The sequence below is a fragment of the Vidua macroura genome, chromosome 2 (assembly GCF_024509145.1).
Source record: "Vidua macroura isolate BioBank_ID:100142 chromosome 2, ASM2450914v1, whole genome shotgun sequence".
Taxonomy (NCBI): Eukaryota; Metazoa; Chordata; class Aves; order Passeriformes; family Viduidae; genus Vidua; species Vidua macroura.
The window spans coordinates 38,569,156-38,591,000 of record NC_071572.1 but is presented as its reverse complement, the minus strand read 5'-3'; the positions used below and the strand labels follow the sequence as shown (position 1 = coordinate 38,591,000).

At 37.1% G+C, this 21,845-nt stretch overlaps 1 protein-coding gene across 6 annotated transcripts in view; it reads right to left on the bottom strand.

The window, feature by feature from the left end:
• The window catches only part of NALCN (sodium leak channel, non-selective), a 229,626-nt gene that overhangs the window by 60,295 nt on the left and 147,486 nt on the right, over positions 1-21,845 (bottom strand). The gene's annotated exons all lie outside the window — the stretch shown is intronic.

Sequence of the window (21,845 nt, the reverse complement as noted above, 5' to 3'; positions counted from 1 at the left end):
ATATGCTGACAGCTCTCTGATACTCAAAGACAACACAGCACTTCAAAAGACAAGAAATTTTAAGAGAATCCATCTCCCAGAATACAAAATAACAGGACAATTACATTTAAATGAATATTATAAGTAATGACAAAGAACTCAAAAGAATCCATCTGCATCAGTGCTACTCAGCTATGGCAAATCACATAACAAATAATATAATTACCCAAAACCAGTTCTTCAATGGAATATCACCCATCCAAATACATAAAAGGCAGATACATGTATCGACATGGACAAGTGATGGCTAAATAAATAAGATAAACAGATATGATATAGAGATATGATTCCTGAATACTGATTACTTTATGTAGCAATTCAGGTGTGTTATTGCAACAAAATACCAAGTTAAAAAGAAACAATGAAATTAATTTTCACATTTATTTTAAACTGTATGTGTATTGTATACTATTTCAGCAGGCATCCAACTGAAATTCCAATTCTTCTCATCCCTGATTGTAAGCAAAGGATTAGAAGTTTAAATTTTGAAAGACATTTTCACCATCAGCACCTGCAGGGAATACTGTTGATAGACATCAGCTACAGATTTTTACCAGGGGCAATTGCCCAGGAATTCAAGTAAAGCTTTAATTCTCATTTGCCCTGCCTAGTGAAATGCATGCTCCCACAGCATGCTATAGAAGAAAAACTGCCCTGCTGTACTGTCATGCTATCAGCAACACCACCACTTCCAGCCACAGGACAGCATAAACTGAAAATCAACTCATATTCAGTTAGATAGAAGTTGTCATGTGGGCTGAAAACTGTAGAAAACTGAACAGCTACAAGCAAAGACTACTGATTAATGGTAAAGCTGATTCAGAATAAAAGGGAAATGTTCCATAAATCTGTATTGTGTCCAGTCCTGTTTCATTGCTCTATTAATGATCATTAAAAGGAAGAAATGATGACATTAGTGCATGTGATATTAAAATATGAAGAGTTGCAAATGCCACATTGGACAAGGAAAGTGACACATTTAGAAACAGGAAGTAAGAGACTGAAAAAATTCTAGATAAAGAAAAAGAGCAGAAATGAAACAAGAACTTAGACTTGGTTAGATATTACACAGGTATGAAAAATTATACAGAAGTTCCCAGCTCATTGCTGTGCTGCTTTGAAGAGAACATATCTGGGTATGCATTAATTTCTAAATGCTGTTTTGCCATTTTCTCACTGACAAGACAAAATAGTGCTGAGGAGAGCCACGAAACCAGGGGAGGACTGTGTTAACCAACTGGGACAAGGGAGAAAAAAGAAGAGAAAGACTAAAAGGTCCCATTATTTACTCCCCATCTACCATAACTGATAAAGTAAGAGCAGGGGCGATGAAGTAAATTTACATAAGAAATATTTGAAAATATTTGAAAATAAATTACTTCAAGAATACAATAGTGTGCATCAAATAAAGGAATGAGAGAAAGAAATTCAGAAACAGAATTTCTAGGATGAGAATAAAAGCCTTATGGGAAAATCTCTGAGTGTTCAGAGAGATCTCCAGAGGGAAGTGCCTTATCATTTCAAAATCAGACTAGTCAGAACCCCTGAAATATCAGAGTATTGCCAAAAGAGATCTTTCTCTGAAAAGGAAATTAATTGGATAATCTAACAGGTCTTTTCTGCTACACTGTACTGTTGAGAGCTTTGGGAAGGGATTATTTTTAGAGGAAAAAAAGGTTTTCAGTTTCTGATACTTGTTTTTCAATTAGAAAACATTGCATAAATATGCATATTTTTGGCACAGACGATGTCCCTTACAACTATGAACTCCTGTTTTCATAAGAATAGAGAGCACTGCAAGTCATCTGAAGTCTAAGTGCAGAAACAGAGCACGGAGAGCTTGAAAGCAGAAAACTGTATAGTTCAAAAGGTAAAGAAGGGAATAGGAGAATGATTTAAGATAGGCTTTAAAACAACCCAAAGTCAAGGCAGTTCTATAGAATATCTCCAATTACTCATGCTGTGATAATATTACATATTGGGGAGTGTGAGGCATTTAGCTTCCCTGAGTTCTTCTTCGTGCACTTAGGGTGGTGTAATTGTTGCTCCACATGACACACATCCTGTTTTGTATTGCTGCTTAGAACCTTTATATTTCAACTTTCTCTAACACTTGACAAACATCGATTTTTTTGAAGGTACAGGATTATTTGAAATGGGGCTATGATGGTGCAGAATGTTTCTAGCAACAGCTAGACCCAAATAACCCAATAAACTCAAATAAAACATCCAGACAGTCTTCTCTATGATTTTTAGATTTTATTTATTACATTTACTATTGATAAGGAAATGCACATTGGCCTTATTTGCTCTGCATAGCCCTCCATCTGCAGCCTAAGAGCGTACTGGAAATGCTCAACAATATTTTGTCAGCCTGGCCTGGCTAAATTCTCTTGTGGATGGTGAAAACAGTAACATCTGTAAAGCCATTGAAGAAATTTTTGTCTATCTCACTACTTATATGTTGCTTGAGTTCACAAGAGCAGATTTAATGGCACAAAGCATACAGTACAATTGCCCACTCTAAACACATATCAGATGCACTTTTCCAAATAGCACTTAAATGGTGAGGAATGTCAGAGAGGATATTTTAATTTGGGATTCCTGTGATTGTTTGAATAATACTTACAGGTCCCTGAACACCAAGCTCTCCCTGATCTGTTCATATAATTGTCTTAGATCAATCAAAAAGACAGCTGTGTGGAAAAGCAGACTTATAGGTGAAGAGAATGTTTGTGTGATCCTTTTCTCAAAGAAAGGCATTATGGCCACGTCTCCATTTGGTTTGGAGTAATTTGAAATCTGAATCACCCACACTCCTTGTCTTCTGGTTGAGTTTATGTGCTGTGTTGGTAAGCAAACCAGATTCTTCTTAGAGGAAACACAACCGCAGGCTCCATCTTGGTTACACAAAAATGCAGTCTGCGCTTAAGGATCCCAAGCAATGGCTGGTCCTTAGGATGGCTTTGAACCCCACGTGTGATGGGACAGATAGTCCAGTGTGAGACTGAATCTGTTCTAAAGAAAACCCTTCTGACTTGGACACACTGTGAATAGGGTGGCAACAGACACTGCTTTATCATCCCAGTTCTCTCCAATGGCATAGGTGTCACGTGGTATAGTCTTACTCATACTACTTATTGCAGCTTCAGTTGTAAATTTATTTTTGACTTCAAGGCTTCCTTACAAAAATGTGATTGCCAAAATCCCCTTTGGTATAATTAAGATCTGGTCCCTTAGAAATGAAGAGAACTTTTAAGTGGTTGTCCTAAATACACACAGTAGGAGGAGTGGTGGTAAAAGTGGAAGACTGGGAAAGGCAGGGCACCAATAAAGGAGACAGCAGGTAATGACTGTGCATGAGAAAAAAGGTCATCCAAATAGTAATCACTGTAAATGTGGTCAGGGTGAAAGTAGTGAGCTCTTTCAAAGTACATACTGCAACTCCTTTAATAGCAGAGTTGCTGAAAAATCACTTGGAGAACTGGAATGAGACAATCATCAGGAGCTGATTAGGAGAGCTGAATTTCCATAATCTCTCTCTGTGTTTGGCAGAAGAAACATGCCACAGTGCATTTCAGATATTCAGGTGAATGCAAGGTGATGTCACACCTCCCCTCCAGCTGGCATCCTCTCCTGTGGAAACAGGATGTGAGAAGTGTCTGCACATTCAGAACTCTCATGATTTTCCCAGGTGGAACCTGATGGTCTGAAAGGTGGGAGTGCTCCAGGGTCTGGTAATATGAACAAGATCACTTGAACAGTTCAAAAGGCAAACTAACATGAGTATTTCTTAGTATCACTGATTTGCATTTAGGGACATAAACAACCTCAAAAGTATTGATCTTGCCAAAACAAACCAAAAGCTCAAATTTAACACAGTCAATGAGTTTCTAAGATATCGAGACTTTGGTAAGAACATGCTAAAGGGGATACAGAATTAACCATATCTAAAGGGTAAGACCTACCCATTCTAACTTTTTGTTTTGTTCTCTTTTCATTTAGTTCTCATCATGGAAGAGGAGCCAGTAAGAGGCAAAACTGAAAGAGTGAAAGATGCAGTTTTCATATGGTGTAAGAGGCAAGCGTATGTAAAATTGACTTAAACACTCTATCAGTATTTCAAATGAAATCAAATGATTAAAAAATGCAGCAATGCTCTAATGCTTTCATTTTAGTTGACAGGCTGAAATGAATAATTCCAAATTAAAAACTTTGCCACTGATGTCCACACAACCTATTTAGGAACTGGCCAGCAGCCCAGAATAATTTCACAGTGACTGAAAAGTTCAAACCTTTAGCCAAAGTTCAGGAGGTCTCACTAGCAGATGATTTTAAATCAATATTGTTTGGTACATTACAGGGCACTGCTAAATATCAACATTTTTCACTGCAAATCTTTTTATTGAAGAATAAAATGACAATATAATACCTGCATTGCATGCTCAGCAGGATATCATGTGCTCCAACACCAAACACTTTGAGCACAAGAGTGCACATTGGTGAAAGACATTACAAACTGATACCAACACCCAACCAACAGCTTTGCAGAATTATTTATTTATACAAGTTCTCAGACTTACCATCACCTTTGGCTTGTCAAAAGGAGCTTTGAATGAAACCCAAGTTATTAGCATTAAATGACATTAATTAAAAAACTAAAAATGAGAAAGGCAGATTAAATGAGATTCTTTTTTCTTTTCTGTTATTCTGAAATCCTATGAACCTGGCAGACTTTTGGACATGAATGAGCTATATTAAAAGAAGATATGCATATGGATAAGCTGTCACATCACACTCTCAGATTTGGCATCCAATTGTAACAACATTTTTGTACTTGCATTTGATTTAAAATTCAACACAAATCAGATGTTCAGTTAATATTATTTACACCTGCAATTTCATTTACAATGAAGAAAAATGTTGATTTTGTTTGAGCACCCTGCACTATGAAATAAAAGGAAGGTAAAATCAACCTGGATGTTAGTGTAAAAAATTGGATAAGTAGAATTTGGGTAAAACTTACAGTTTATAAAGAAGTATTTATGAAGTGTAGATCTTCTTAGTATGTCTACAGTGCTATATAAAAGACTGACAAAAGCCTAACCCCTTGCCTAAAGTCACATGGCACATGGTGATTTCAAGCCATAATATTTGCCTCTTGGTTCTTCTAGACCCTGTGTGGTGGCCCTGGAGATAATTACACCAGTTATTTTTCTCCAGCTTTTCCAATTCTTCAAGGCATCTGAAACAACATGTGAGCTTTTGTGTGGAATTCTCCTGCACAGAACCTCTGTATGATGACATTTGGGTTGTGCATTGCCTAACTGAGAGGCACTTTGGTGGCAGGTGGGAGAGCACAACAGAATTGTGTGTCTTAGAATCCAACCTGGTGGAGCCTTGTATCTTCTTTCTTTGAAAGCAGTCTCTCAATTAAAATATTACTTGAACTATATCTAAGTATTATCTCGAATAAAGTACCAGGAGATACAGGAGAGAGCCAGCAGTGAGGGAAGAGATTTGCAGCATGCACAGACAAGGGTTCAATGTTTGCTCTCTTGTCCTCTTTTACTGTTTAGATGCACCAGTAGTGAATTTCACCCTTTGGGTTCACCGAAACAAAGGGGATGTTGCAAACAGTAAAAAATTCTCCCATGTAGGTATGGTTAAACAGAACCCAAACTGATTTTAACTGTGTTCAGCATTGTCATGAGGAATTTTCAGTGAAATATACCAGAAGCTATGACCACAGTGGTGCTGGCATTCAGAGTAGAGACTGCACTGTTGATAATATAAGAGTAAAATAAACTGAAAAGTTCCTGACAGATGGAGGAACCAGACTACATGCATTTCCCATAGGCACAAGATCTGTTTCTTTAATAAACAACTTCTCTCTGCAATAGGGTTTATATGCTGTGTGTAGTATGGTTTGGTACTGTAACTGCTATACCCCAACTGATCATTTAGATGACTTTTTCTAAGTTTTGCATTAGGTCTTCCAAATTTAACAGATATTGAGTAAGATTTCACAAATGTGGGATTTTTAATAACTTCCTTCCAGTAACTGTAGCTCCTATCAGTTCTTCAGGAACAAATGCTGCTGACAAGATATGATTCCAATTCAAACAGTGGAAAATTTATCTAGCAAAATTTGGGAAGATATAGTCTGTTTATCTAAAAGAAGACAGGAACCCTAATTTTAATAGTTTCTCTGTGATCAGCTGAGGTAAAGAGGATGAATTTTTCAGAGCTATTACTTCATACTGACTACAGACTGGCAAACATTGTTACATGGTTTACACTTTAGCCTTATTTCCAAATACTTTTATCTCTGCAGGGGCAAGTATTATACAATTAAAAGAAAATGGGCAATCTAAGATTCTGTGCAGTCAGGGTTTGTAATCAGGCCCCAGGAATGTGCTTACCAGATCAGATTCAACTGGTCAACCTGGCAACCAGATTCTTGCCTTTTGACCAAAGTAGTTATCTAAATTCATTTACTTATGTCTTTTTATAGCCAAAAGTGATGAAGAGACACTTGTAGAGGTCAGTTCAGATCTTGGATTGGCTATTTATTTCACATGTTTACTTTTTTTCCATTGACTAAATAGGGAACTTGAATCCAGTATGTTTCAATCAGATGCCTGACTCCCAGTGTTAGGCAGGATGAATCCAGGCCACAGCATCTATGATGGTATTCATCTCAGCTAATGACAGTCCTCCAGATGGGAAGCAAATGGTACAATCTTCTAGGCACTTCTTATATGCAACTGGAAGAGGTGTCTCCAGATATTGGCTCATCCCATACCAACACATAAGTGAGAGAAGCCAGATGGACTGTCACCTCAGGGTAACTGCTTCACTGGATACAGGGGCAGGGTAAGGCTACACCTGTGCCAATAGTGGGGTATGGGCCTAAGAACTGGAGTGAGATCCCCAACTGTGTTAAACTGTTAGCAAGAACGACTGCACGCTTTTTGCCTTGGCCAGTAGCACTCTCCCTGATCATGCCTGAGTACAGTTTGGCACTTATTCCAACTGGGCATGTTCCCTGAAGGCAGTATGGGCACTTCCCTTTAAATGGAAGCTAGTTTTGGGAGAGGAAAATAACTTTGCTGTATGCGCAAGCCAGGCTGTGCCAGCTGGCCAGCTTTAAGGACAGAGAGCATGTTCTGGACAGCTTTCTCTCTTGATGCAGATTGGCTAAATTACTATCTTTGAGAAGATGCTCTAGTGTAAGGAAGATGAAATAGTTTATAGATTCATAGAATCATTTAGATTGAAAAAGCCGCTAAGAGCATAGAGTCAAACCATTGACCTAACGCTGTCAATATTTATCTTATCTTAGATAAGATAAACCACGCCTTTATTTTAAAACAGTTCAGGGGTAGATATATATTTTGACAAATATTTTAAAATAGATAATGAAAAGGAAACATAAATTTAATGCTAACATGCCGAACTCTTAATAGCTATTTCACATATAAATGCCATAATGAATATGAAAAATAAAATTTTCGTATTCATTATTTTTCTCTTGGCATAAGTAGCAGACACATTTTTGTTTCTATCCAAAGGTTAGTGAGTTACAAAAAAATATCCATTATAATAGAAAATGCATTACATGCTCCATTTCATCAGGGGAAACTTGAGACTTCATGTAAACTAGGTATCATTATTTATTATGAACTATATATGTGATGAACAACAAGCAACTAAAATATTTTCAAGTGAACAAAAGCACAAGATGTATGAATTCTGCTCTTGTACAAATGTAAACATTCAATATTGACTAGTTACAATGTGTTCATCTTCAAGATTCAGGGTAAAATTCATTACAACCTGAAAGGGTACTTCTGCATGGGAAGCAAACCAATTACCATTACAAGACTACCCAGAGACTCTTGATATTTGCTTTCCTTTTCTAGTTTCTACACAAAGGAAGATTCCTGGAGGTAGCTTTGTAAATGGTCCTTACCTAAATGTAGCTGAGACACACATCTTCATCCGCCCTGCCAGGTTCACTGGAAAACAGAGCCAATCTGGGAAATGGTAATTTTGTGGGCAGACTTTCAAAGGTTCTCACCACAGGCAGCTCCCATTTACGTAAAAAAGAGCTGAAGACACTCAGTGAACCAGGTCATGATTGACTGAGGAAGTCATCATCTTGACTTTCTATCAGGATACAGACAGTGAGAGATATTTAAAATGCTGAAGAGCAGAGAGGTCATAGGGATAAATGACTCAATCTGCAGAGAATGTGTATGTCCCTGCTGACAGTTTAACATGGAAGATAACTTTTACCTAGGTCTTCCTTGTACCTAAGTATAGAAAGCCAGAAATTTTTCCCATACATGCAAAATTTTTATTCCATGTAATTTGTATAGGCTTCTCTATGCATTTTATGGGGTATTACATGAGATAGAGCACCACTAAACTGGAAGGGACAGAAGGCATATCCAACTTGACTCACTACTTAGTTTCATCTGCATGGTAGGAAACACACTGTGCTGGTCTTGGCTGGGGTAAAGGTAATTTCCTTCATAGTGGCTGACATGGGGCTGTGTTTTACATTCTCACTGCAAGCAGTGCTGACGACATAGGGATGCTTTCCTTATCGCTGTGCAGTTTCAACAGAATCAAGGCCTCTTCTGCCTCTCACCCCACTCCACCGGCGAGGAGGCTGGGGATGCGCAAGAGGTCAGGACCTGACCCCAGCTGACCAAAGGGATATTTGAGACCACATGGCATCATGCTCAGTATATAAAGCTGGGGAAAGAAGGAGAATGGAGGGATGTTTGGAATGATGGTGTCTCTTTTCCCACTTCACCATTACATGTGATGGAAGATGGCTTTCCTAGGGATGACTGTACACCTTCCTGCTCATGGGAAATAGTGAATGAATCCTTATTTTGCTTTGCTTGCATGTATGGGATTTTTTTTTACCTATTAAACTGTCTGGGTCTTTTGAATTTTCTCTCTTTTATTCTTCTGATTCTTAAAGTGAGGGAGCAACTGGGTGGCTGGGGTTAAACCTCAGCACATACCTTTGGTATGTGAGCATAATTCCAATTTTCAAATCCAACCTACGTGATCCATATGAATTGTGAGTGCTGCTTGAGGTAGAAGCAGTTTTGTGTAGATGCTGAAAAATATTTGTCACAGACTGTGATGTAGGTGCTTGTGCAGCAGATGGCATTTTGTTTCTGTTGGCTATGGCAATGAAAACCTGTGTTTCCTTCTTTTAAGGCGTGCTACAGTGTGTTTGGACACCCTTGTAAATGAATACCTTGCTGGCACAGGCCAATATTACAATATCTTCTTACACACAAATGATCTCTACAAAGACCAAAAAGATGACCTAATGTAGTTAGGACAAGAATGTTTCATTTGAAACATGGAACACAATTCAGATGAGACACCAGATAAATATTCCTAAAAACCCACTTACATAAGTACCAAATGTGATAATGAGTTAATTATTCTTGCTCTTATTCACAGGAGTAAGAAAACATCAACCACAGTGCACAGTACTTTTTTTAAACTTTTTTTTCCAAGTACTTTTATTATAAACGCCATTATCATGTGCATTTGTTTCTTTAAATGTATTCAGCTAAATATGCATGTGGCTGTACACTTGATCTGATCTCCATGTAATTTGATTTGTTTGGGATTGCCACACTGGAGAGGGTCTGTGGAGGGGCCACAGAAATTTCATCTGTAATGTAGTTCTAGAGAATTTAAAGGAACACTCTTCACAAAGAGACCTAGTCACAAGACAGGAAGCAAAGAATAAGCCACTTGCTTAATGACAAAGAGTCTCTCTAGACAGAACAAAGCAATTCTTCATTATGAAGACAACCACTGGAATAAGTTGCCTAGACAAGCCAAGGAAATTTTATCACTGGAGATGTCCAGGAGCTGACCTGATAGGACTCAAGGTAACCTCATCTAATGGCCTGCTCTCAGTACAGGTTGGACTAGGTGCTCTTCAGAAGTCCCTTCCAGCATAGACTTTTATGGGATTCTATGATTTGCTGATAGCTATGAACTGCAGGACAACAGATAATTATGCTCTTCAGTTTTACTGTTGTGCGTAGGCATACATCATCTCTTAATAACTTGTACTTTTTTCCAAATCATTACTGGGTTCTATTAGATTCTCTGAGAAGATAATGAATACAACTTAGATTTGAGTATTTGCCATCCACATAGTGGAGTAATTTTTACAATCAAATATCTTTATTTAGAAAATGTAACTGAAGTTGAGAAAAAAATCACAGATGTAGCTGAGGCCAAGATCCAGGATAATTCTTTATAGGAGAGACTTTTGTCTTTGCACAAATTAGCTGCTCCTTGCCTTTTTGTGGATGGTTGGTTTGCTCATTTTGAACTAGAGGCAGAACATTTAACTTGACATAAGTGGCCTGAGTTTTACATTCATTACAGTTACACAGTATTTTTCCAGTACAGAAATTCAGATAGATTTATTTTACTAATGGACATGCAGAGACAAACCTATACAAGTGGTAACTGGGTGTTCATAAAAGCTGATCCAAAACTACTTCAGAAACTTTCTTGACTGGGCTAGATGAAAACAGAAATAATTTGATGTTACTGGCTGCCCTTTCCCCCAAACAATTTTGCTGATGAAATTTTAGTCAGGGCTAGAGTCCTGAGTGCCGTTATTCCCTTTCACAAGAGATGGAGATTGTTTCTTTGTGTCCTTGTGGTTATGGACTGTTTCTTTAAAGAGAAAGATATGTGTAAGAATTCTCCCTTCATTCTGAAATTGTGCTCCCACTCATTGGATATTATGCAGGAAAACCCTGCAGGCTTCCTCATCTTCTGTCACATTTTTAAAAGAGTAGCTGGTCCATTCTTGAGGAACTATAGAAGGAGAAGTCCTCTGAATTCTAAGTGGAAAAGAAGTGCCTGTCTTAGACTCAGGTTACAAAAAAAATGCAGTAAAAATATAATTAATCAGTTCTTCTAAGCTGCTACCTCTTTTTAATAAGCAGGAATTAAATCTCATGCAGAGGCCAGGCTGCTACTTATTTTTCAAGAATGCAGAAGTTAATTACAATGTGTACACAAGTGCATAGATTCACAGGCTCCTATGGGCCTAAAACACAATTCAGAAAGGGCAATGCAGACCTCTGTGGCACCGAAGAGCACAAAGGCAAACTCAGCATGGATTTTCATGAATCCAACTGGTATAAAAATAACTAGCAACTCTAAATAAACACGTCATTCCTAACTGCTGCAGGACTGTCCCTTAATTCAGAGGATGGAGCATCTAGAGTCGCCTATGTGCCCTGACAAGCACTTGCATTTTCCTTTGCTATCAACTAAATAAAACAAAAAGATTAAATGAATTCCTGGTGATATAAAAGTTAGGTAAGCATTTCATTCCCTGGTGATATACATGAACCAGCAGAAGCTTACATTTACATTTTTGTTACTGCTATTCCCACATTCCTATCCCTCCTCCTTGAAAAAATGTGTGCTTTGAATATGATCCTTGGCTAGAATATGCAAAGGTCTCTATTTTATACCATTTTATACCATAAAACCTCCCTCCAGGAGAAACCCTCTTGAATTTTTGAGTGTTTTTTGGCAGATTGCATATACCAGGAATTAGCAACTTCTGAATTAATACTTAGGTGTTTATTTCACCATTATAAATAAAACATATCACCCAGAATTTGTGACCCATTGATGCTATTTTTTAAAAAGGTGGCAGATGAGGTAAGAGGTAGAAAAAAGAATTCAAACAACACTGGTATCTTGAAGTTACAGCCATCAAGAGACTTCGAAAACTTTCTTAGTTATTAAAAAAGAAATAGTCTAGCATGGGTAGCTTTCCAGATGACCTTATTTTCCAGTCTTGAAAGGTTTCCTTGTCTTCTAGAAATCAACACAGTCTCTGTAAAGCTTACTACTTTTGAAATAATGCCTATTTGAATGTTCTGCATATGTCCCAGGAATGGGGGACCAACTTGAATTTTGTGAAAATTCTATCTTCCTTCTATGATGAAAAGAAGAATTTTATGCATTTTATGTAGTACATAAAATTCAGTGTGGAACCATTACTGTACTTTTCATTGGTTAATGAAATGTGCTTGACACTTATCTTCCCTGTAACTTGTTATAAATCCATTCACATGGAATCAGATATAATGAAAAAGTAATTTTTCATTTTTATCCTACTTTATAGTTATTTCCCATTTAGAATTACCTCAAGCACTGTTCTCAGAATAAAAATACTCTGGAGGCAAGTAACTCTAACTAGGCTTAAAAACGCTCTTTGATTTTCACACACAAATTCACATATATAAAATTTTATGCCAAATGTGTTTAAATTAGATATTCCAATTATAACACCTTGCTCACACAATATGTTCATGAAAAATCACTATGCTGAAACTCCCACTTTAATGCTGAAGCCTCAGCACACAAAATTTGGAAGTGATGCAACTGCTGAAATTGTCAGTGGTGCCTTCCTGGATTTTCTGAATGCCTGGAGGTGCTGGGTGAAAGGCACAGGGCTCTGGCAATGTATTCTGACCAAACGTGTTCAGCATCCCAAATCCTCTCTTTTCCAACTCCTCCTCTACTGACAGACAAAGTATCACTTCTGAGGTATCACTCATCATAGCTTTTGAAGCCATGTACTCAAAAAGCCAATTACCACTGTTTGACCTGTCACTGTGGTATCAATTAAAAGCAGTAGTGAACTATGTGCTCTGGTTCTACTTAATAAGAATCAGGGGAGAAAGGAGCAGAGGGGAAGAAAAGCTCCTTCACACTGAAAAGTAGAACTGGGTAATAAAGTGTGAGTACAGTTTTGCTCCCCACTGAATAAAGGAGTTAATAGGTCTGTCAAAATGTTATTTGCATTACCAGGATAGTGAGACTCATTGGTATTAACAGGAGTAACATCAGAACTGTCTTCTGAATGAATAAGGATGGTATCTGGATGGCCTGGACTGCCCCTATAAACACCTTGCTTTTAGATACTAAACTGCCTCACCAGAAGAGAGATCTGAGGAGAGCAAGTGAAGACAAAGGGAAAGTGAAAAATTAAATCCATGAAAAACAGGACCAGTAAAGTACCAGTGAGCTAGCTGCAATGCAGGGAGACAGGACCTCCTAGTAATTTTTCTATTATGGACCAGGTATTTTGAATTCTTGTCAAAAATAAAACAAGAAAACTTTCCAGAAAAGAAGTTACAGAAATTCTATCCTAGTAATTTCACATGCTGACTTATTTACTTTGAAAAAACAACAATAAAAGAGGGGGTTTGTAAGAAAAATGAAACATGAATTTTTCCAAGATGTATTAGTTTAACTGCCAAATTTTCTTGCAAAAGGAGATCACTGAAATGGAGTTACCCAGTGAAAAGAAACTTTGGTCTGATTCTAAAGTTAAATGTACAGGTGCAGAAAGAGAGAAAGCACAGGAAGTAATAACAGGCACTGTAGAAGACAGAACACTGAAGAAGCATTTGACTGGAATGACTGAACATCACAGGCTAGAGGGCATCAAATGAAAAAATCAAGTGGAAGGCTCATTAGTTGAAAAAGAAATATCTTTTCACAAGGTGCATCGTTAAATTTATCTTGGCTACTGAAGGCAGTAATGCTAGAATATATACAGATTTGAAAATAGATATAACAGACAGGCAAGAAAAAAATACATAAAGAACTACTAGACAAAAAAATACCACTTTGTGATTTCCCTTTTCTTGTGTTAGTTCCTAAACATACTTTTCTGGCCACTGTCAGGAACTAGACATTGGTCCAGGAAGACCTTTGCTTTTGTCCAGCAGACCTGTTGGTTTATTCCAAGCCTAGAGATTCTTCCTCAGTAAGCTTCATAATAAATTTTTGTATTTGTATTTACCACTGGGTTTTTTTAACCAGAGAGGTATATGGTGAAATTCTACCAATCACTGGTCACAAGGAACTGCCAAGCAACTGCGAATGTCTTGGTTCTACTTTCATACTTGGTTCTACTACTGATTATGATAGAGCACAGTGCCAATAATGCTAAGGTTGCAGGTCAATCCCAGTATGGGCTATTATCCGTTGGACTTGATGATCCTTGTGAATCCCTTCCAGCTCAGAAGAGTCTGTGATTTAGTGATATAATTGGAGCTATTAGAGAGGCATGAAGCTATGGGTTACTAGGATGTGAAGCTTTTCTCTGATGTCAATGACCATCATGTTGAATACCAAGCAACACCATACTTAAGGAGAAGTTATTTTAGGGTAGAGTTCTGAAAGGATTTACATTCAAACACAGTATACCTGGGTTACCAAAATAAAAGTCTTTAATAGGACAATCTGCTGCCAATACAAACAAGATATGTAGTTACTCCATATCATTACTGAAAATGGATAAAATAATTTTGTGGAATTAAGACATTCAATGCGGGGAAAAAAGTGCTAAACAGAAGGAAGCTGATTAGAGGCACTATTGGAGATGTTGAGGATTTAAGGATTTTGTTTTAAAGAAGAATATAAGGCATACACATATATTTTCAAGATCTGGGAATATATTAAACACTTTCATAAAATTGGCATGATTTTAAAAGGGATCTCTTGTTGTTCTGCAAAATGTAAAAATCGATCACTTTGAAAAACTCTGTATATTTGACAAGTTTGTTGTGTGTGGGTGTGTGTGTACACACCTGCATTGACATATGCATGTGTACCAAAGGTATTTGCAGGACCTGAAATGGAGAAAAACTTTGATGATTCTGACATGGTTAGCACATATTTGTATGTCTATGTAGTTCCAAAATCACAGGCTGCTTGTATTAGAGAGCAAAAATATATACTATGTTTTTATGGTAAACAGACCCAAAATATCCATTTAAGGCATGATAATCAGATGCATAGAATAGAAAAACAAGCATCTGCAAGTACACTCAGGAGGTCTAAAATTTCTTATACTCTTTTCAAAGAACATGGAAACAACTGCAGAAGGAAGAGCTTGTCCTGACATTTTGATCGGCGCTTTTTTGCCTGAACGTAATTGCTTATACTACTGCCTAGAGGGTACCTCATCCTCCTGAATTCAAGCTATTTTTAGTACAGAACGGAATGTAGCACATTGCAAACTTTTTAACTACCCCAAAGCACTGACTGTGTAATGAAAATACATCTGATTCAGAGTTTTCTTGTATGTTTTAGAAGATAAATATTAACATTCTTTACTTTTTTACCCTGGCAAGGGGCTTGGACAAGATGATCTTCCAACCCTAATGATCCTCTATTCTCACTGTAAATGATCTTATGACTTTCTCCTGCTTCTGCTCATGCTTAGTCAAAATTGTCACATTACTGTGAGCTTAGGGAGAGCCAGGGAAATTTCCACACATATGCATAAAAATATACACTCTCAGCCATACCTTAAAGATAAAAAGGTATCTGTTGAAATTCTTACCATCTCTTACAAATTGCAACTTTCAACAAGTTTCCACAAGTACTTTTTTCCACTTATCTTCACTAATACTTAAATATATTACAGGTTTTCTGTGGTGGTTTGTTGTTTTACAATTGTTTTCTGTTAGTAAATTTATAATGGTTTGTTCCATGTACCCCGTTCTGTTCCCCTAATGGTTTAGCCCTAAGTTGTTTACCTCAACATTTTCCCGCCAAGTGCCTGTCAGTCCCTATGTCAATCTCCCCAGTCCCTCCTTTGTACCTCCCTTGTCTCCTTATATGCCCATGTCAATCCCCAGTTCACTGCCCCTTATCCCTGCCTGTCAAGTTAGACATACCCTGGTTGTTCTGGAAAGTTCCTTGTCTGTTACCCCTTGCACAGTTTCCCATTGGACTGTTAAGCCTGCTCCCTCCCCTGTCCTGTCTTTATTGGATTACCCCAGTTGTGTTCTCCTCCCCTAATGTCCCCTCATTGGATGTGAGTTGTTTCCGCCCCTTGTACCCTCCCCTCTTTAAAATGTGATGCCCCCCCCCCCCCCAATCCCCCCCCCCCCTCATTCCTGTGCTTCACTTGTCCCTGAACCCTCCTTGGGAATAAATTACCTTGGAGTTCATACAAGCGGCCCCTTCCTGTTTCTTTGCCTCAGCCATTCGTTTCTGCTTCGGAGCTGTGCTACCCATGCCACAGCCAGCCACAGGGAGCAGCAACTCCCTGTGAGCACTGCCACCCGAGAGGTCTTGGAAGAGATCTGGGGGCAGCCCCTCCTGTTGCGCCCTCTGGCCATAGGGAGTGTGCTAGCTGGGACATCTCCATACTGTGGCCACAACCGGGCAGTACCAGTTTTCAAGTCAGTTTTTCAAGGCAAATACATTCAAAACAGAAAAAAAATAAAAGCGGTGCCAAATATAAATATGAATATAAATATAAATATAAATCACATAGTGGCTTTCATGGAGAAAACCTGTTACAACTCCTGAACTCTTACGCAAGCTGCAGTTTCAGCAAATGAACTCTAAAATTTGATCTCCTAGAACTGAACCAGAAAATAATTTTCTTTTGACATCAGGAAGGCTTTTTAGAGAAGCTTGATCTGTTGATATCACAATTCAAAGATTAAAAATAACAGACACCATTAACCGTTTCAGTTCTTAGAGCAATTGCAAGCAGCTTGATTATATTTTCTTAACTCTTAAATCCACATTAAGAAAAAGGTTTTATTTTTGTACTGTTTCTGGCATCCCAAGATGCCATAATTATACATTCTACTATCTTTCATAGCAGACAAGCTTTCTTCTCCTACCAGAACCAAGGTTAGGTAGAACTCGTTCTCGCACATAGTACTGGAGAACATGGATTTCAGTTTGGCTGACAGTCAGATTTTAATTCATCTTCTTTCTACGACCAGTTCTGTTGAGGACACCTTTCTGTTAGCTCTCATGTATTCAAGGTTCTCATAGGGGCTTAATTACAAAGACTTGACAAAAACTAATGGATGAATGCAGAAATATTTATTCTCAGAAGCTCACAACTAAAGAAAAATAAGTGGTGCCCTTAGTTCAGGTTGCTCCCTTTATTTGTTCTACAGACAATAATATAAAAAGCCAGCAGCAGGAGCATCTAGCAGAACCTATAAAAATAGGAGGTATTTTCAGTAGACAAATAAAAAAAATAGCATGTATTTTCACTGTTTCAGTTGTTAGAACTGCTTTATATGAAGACGTTATGAATATCTGTAGGACAAGAATGTATAGAAACCAATTTTCACAGCTTAGTAACTAGAAATAGTGAGAAAAGCCAACAAAAACGAAAATGTGTAAATAAACAGATTGCTTTACCAATCATCATGAATGTATACTCAAGAGGTCAGTAGTAAAACCTTAGTAGTCTTCTCTTCCTGGTATGTATTTTCAACAGAACAACAACAAAAACCCCAAACTTAAAAACGAGTTAAAAATTTGCAACCATCCCCATCTGTACTGAAAGCAGAAAGATGCTATTGTGCAAGAGACAAAATAGCTAATGGAAGATTAGGTTGCAGACCTCACTTCTGTATTTCATTCTAGAAAGCATTATTAAAACATTTTTATCTCTTTGTCAGAGAGACTTTCATGTTGGAAATCTGGTTTCTGTGAAAACTTTGTCTCACATCATAAATTTCAGGAATAGGTATATGCCTGGGACACAGAAGTACTTGTAAAAGATTATCAGAAGGACGTTTTAGTCCAAAAAAAAAGAGGCGTGAACATTCCCAGAGCAAGACCCAACTTGAAAAATGAGAGATACCCTTAAAAGTGAGAGATTCAAGGAAACTAGTGCTGCATCTGTGGATTTACGGAAGCTCTCCTAGTAAATTTATTATTTTTTTGTGAATTTCCAACAGTGGATGGATGAGTAAATTCCTTTGACAATGACCATGGAGAGGTGATCATTGGCATTAAGAAATGTATGGTCTAATGTAAAGAAAAGATGTCACTAACTGTTTCTGGTTGTGAAAGAAAAGGAGCAGTACCTGAGAAAATGGGAATCATAATGGTGGTGGTGAGTGGAGAAAGGTGATAGGCACATTGGCAAGAATAATACTGGAAAAACATAGTAAATACAAAAGAAAGGAATTCCAGTATCTTGGTATTGATGCAGCAACATTTGTTAACATCTCTTTAGAGAATATAAAATGGATATCCTCAACATCATTGGCACAGCACTGAGAGCCTCATTCTCTGGGGAAGCAATTATTTGTATCTTTGTCTTTTAAGACCAAACATTATTACAAAGTCTTAGTAGGATACATTAAAATGTGTGACAGCAACATTTCTGACCAATTCCCATTGCAAATGGTGAATGTCTGGTTTCACACAGACCACACTGCTTTTGCCTCTCAGCGTATCTTTTGCTTCACAAGTGAGACGGGGCCTATACTGCCTTCTGAACCAACTCAGGTGGAAGTCAGGAACCTCTATAAAGATCCTGTCAAATTTGTGCCACATTCCCTTAAAAAACTAATTAAAGTGCCAATGCCAGGGACCTTCTATTTTATGAACCTAAATTCACAAATGCAGGCTTTGTTTTCTGCTCTGAGTGAAGAGAGATGACCAGCTTTGAATGTTGACTTTTATCCTTCTTTGTTGCCATTATCATCTGTCCCTAACCTAAATGAGGATCCCAGCCTAGGCACTTCAGTAAGGTGCCTGCTGTTACACACTATGATTTTTGGCTTCATTAATGTGAAAGCACCCATATGATTAAATGCCAATGAAATACAGGTTCCTAATCCATTAAACTTGGGTATTTATGTCGTTTAATGTTATCGACTGAAAATCAGGCATTTTGCCTAATTAACTGTCTAGACTTCCCCTGTAACAGAAAAGAGAGCACCCTACTTGGATGGGATGAATCATTCCCTGGAGGGTAACTATGACTACAGGCAAGTCCAGATGACTAGCTTAGACTACATGCCTAACTTTTTGCATGGTTAACAAAGTGACACAAATCCTGTCCCTTGACACTTTATAAAATTCCAACTTTTATCTAAATGAACGAGAATTTTTTTCCTTGAATATAAGTCTTCAAAAACTTGAAGATAATTGCTTCTAAACTCCTGAGAGCTGGATTAAATAGAAAAATGCTAAAACTTTTGTTATGATGCTTACTGCATAAGCATATAGTATTACCATTATTTATTTTTTTCAGTGTATGTCAGAAGATAATCTTCTTTCTTAAAATTAATTGCATTTAAGTGCATAAAGTTTTTAATCTTGGGAGATTTCTTTTACGTGGATTAAAAACGTGAATCCAATTGCTCTAAGTTAGCAATGAAAAACACGGATACTGGAATCAAAGTAATAATTGCAAAATCAACAAATGATTGCACATGAATTTAGGATCAAAGTACAAATTTTGCTTCTTCTCTTTGGCTTAGAGTCAAACAAAGCTGAATACTATAGGAATCACAGTAAGAAAATTTTATGTTTGTCTGGGGATGTGAGTTTGGGTTGTTTGGCATATAAATACTGCTTTAGTTAATAAAAATTCCAACTCTTTAAGCAAACATGTATATGTGAGTTTTCCAAAATCAACAGGATACTGTGGTGATCAGTCATGCAACAACAAAAAATATTTTATTCTAATTAATATAAATATTTGATTTGACACTTCTATTCAAATGCACTTGAGAGAAAAATGTAGAAGGACTCAGCACTATCACTTTAGAGACTGACTTGCTTTGTCTTGACTAAAATTAACAAAAATTCTACTTACGTATTCTTGCATAAAAGGGAAGTAGTGTCAAATTCATATTTAGAATACATGCCTCAGAATTATCTTTACCAATGTCCAGAAATCATATACTCTCCCTTTAGATAGTAGGTTGCCAAAAGTCTTATTATAAATCAGGGATTTTTAAATGCGAGTAGTGAAGAAGGAAAAGTAACTGTGTAGTGATAACAAAAAAGGATTAATTGCTATGTTTCCCTGACAACAAGAACAGAAAAAATAGAGTAGATAAGAGGGATTAACACATAAATATTTATTAGGTTTTTAAAATTCTTCTCAAAGGTGTCTATCCTCTGGTGCCATATTCTGGACAATTAGCTGGCAGTAGATTCCAGTATAGACTTCCACATCGTCTCCATCACCATCATCACCATCACTACCACCACCAAAAACCTCTAAGTATTATAGAATGAGACTCCAGGATAGCTCTGCCATTTTTGATGGCACTCAATCCTAATTTACTTTATTCTACTGTAATTGCTCCTTCTTCTGAGACAGATTGCCAAATGAATTCCTCTTATATCTTTTATGCTTTTGCTGTAAAAGCTCTGCAAAGACCTCTAAAGTTTGCTTAACTGCCTCTTTTTTCCAAAGCTTCTAAGCATTTCAAAATGTGACTCTGAACCTCTGGCATCAGATTGAAGTGTTCAGACATTAAACATTGTTGAAGTCAAGAATCTATCTCAACAGACAAAAGCAGAAAAGAATCTATCATTATCTCCAAGCTTCTTTATGAAAATGTCTGTTTTCAACATCAAAGAATTAAAAGTGAGATTTAAGAGAGAAAACAAACATGGTAAAAATCTGTTATTTTTCAAATATAATTCTAAAGGCAGCTTGTTTCAAAAATATATATATGTGTACTATATGTAGAAATAGATACATACCATGATATATAGGTATATATACCTATATATACTATGATATATAGGGGTGTGTGTGTGTGTGTTTTTATATATATATATATATGTATGTATATATACATATATATATATATATACATCGATATCAAAGCACTCGCTGTTTTGATATGGATTTTATGGATTTAAGAGAAAAAAGATATTATATGTATTTCATGCTGTGAAGCAGAACTGGAGGGGAAGGAACATGTACATTTGACAAGTACCTTCACTGGTGAGTGTGTGAATTTAGTCAAATTAAAAGAAAAATGTCCCTGCTGCATATTGTTGTTTACTCCTCCAAGAATTTCTGTTGCCAGGTAGTAAGGCATGGGGAAAATATTTTTAGTAATGGATGCCATCTGTACTAAAGTCATGAGTGTGCACTAGTGAGCACAGACATCACATGTGTGATATGACAGAAATCAGATCTTAAGGGATTTTTTAAGTGCAGAGAACTACGCTTAGAGTGAGATTTCAGCAATTTAAAAGTGGACGTATGTTCCTGATTGACTCAAGGGGCCTAAGACCTAAACCCAGCTTTTTTTGATTCCTCATCATACTGGGAATTTGTGTATGAACCTAGGGATGTCACTTCAGCTTTGATTTTCCAGTAGAAAAATGGGGACACAATAATCTTGTCCGACACAAACTCTAAGATAAATCCTCCAAAGTTGGTGAGGTAAGCTGGGTTTCTTATCACAAGCAAAAGGTAAAAAAAGAAAATGTTATATTTTAATATTGTTAGAATTATATATAGATATAAAAAATACATATGTTTTATGGTGGAATTCCAGGAAATAGGATTACAGAGGTAAGATTGTATGGTCAAGAAGTCAGACCATGGCTCATGCTTAGATGACTTGAGATGCTAGCTCTTTCCCTTGTGGAATTATAAAACAGTAAAATGACCATGCACATGGTTTTAGCCACCAATGGTTTCATCCTTATGGTATTTGCAATTTTTTTCTGAATTCCAGTTCAGATTTTGAAACACTAGGGGTGTAAGAATGAGTGCACTAGGTTAGATCAAAGGTCCATCTGTCCAGTACCTTTTTTCTGACAAGGACCAGCCAAGGCGTTCTGAGATATAAGAACAAATCAAAGACAGACTAGTCTTATTTCCTGTCTGCTTTCCCAGGAAAGGTGGGATATGCACTTGAGAAGCAATGCCATAAAAG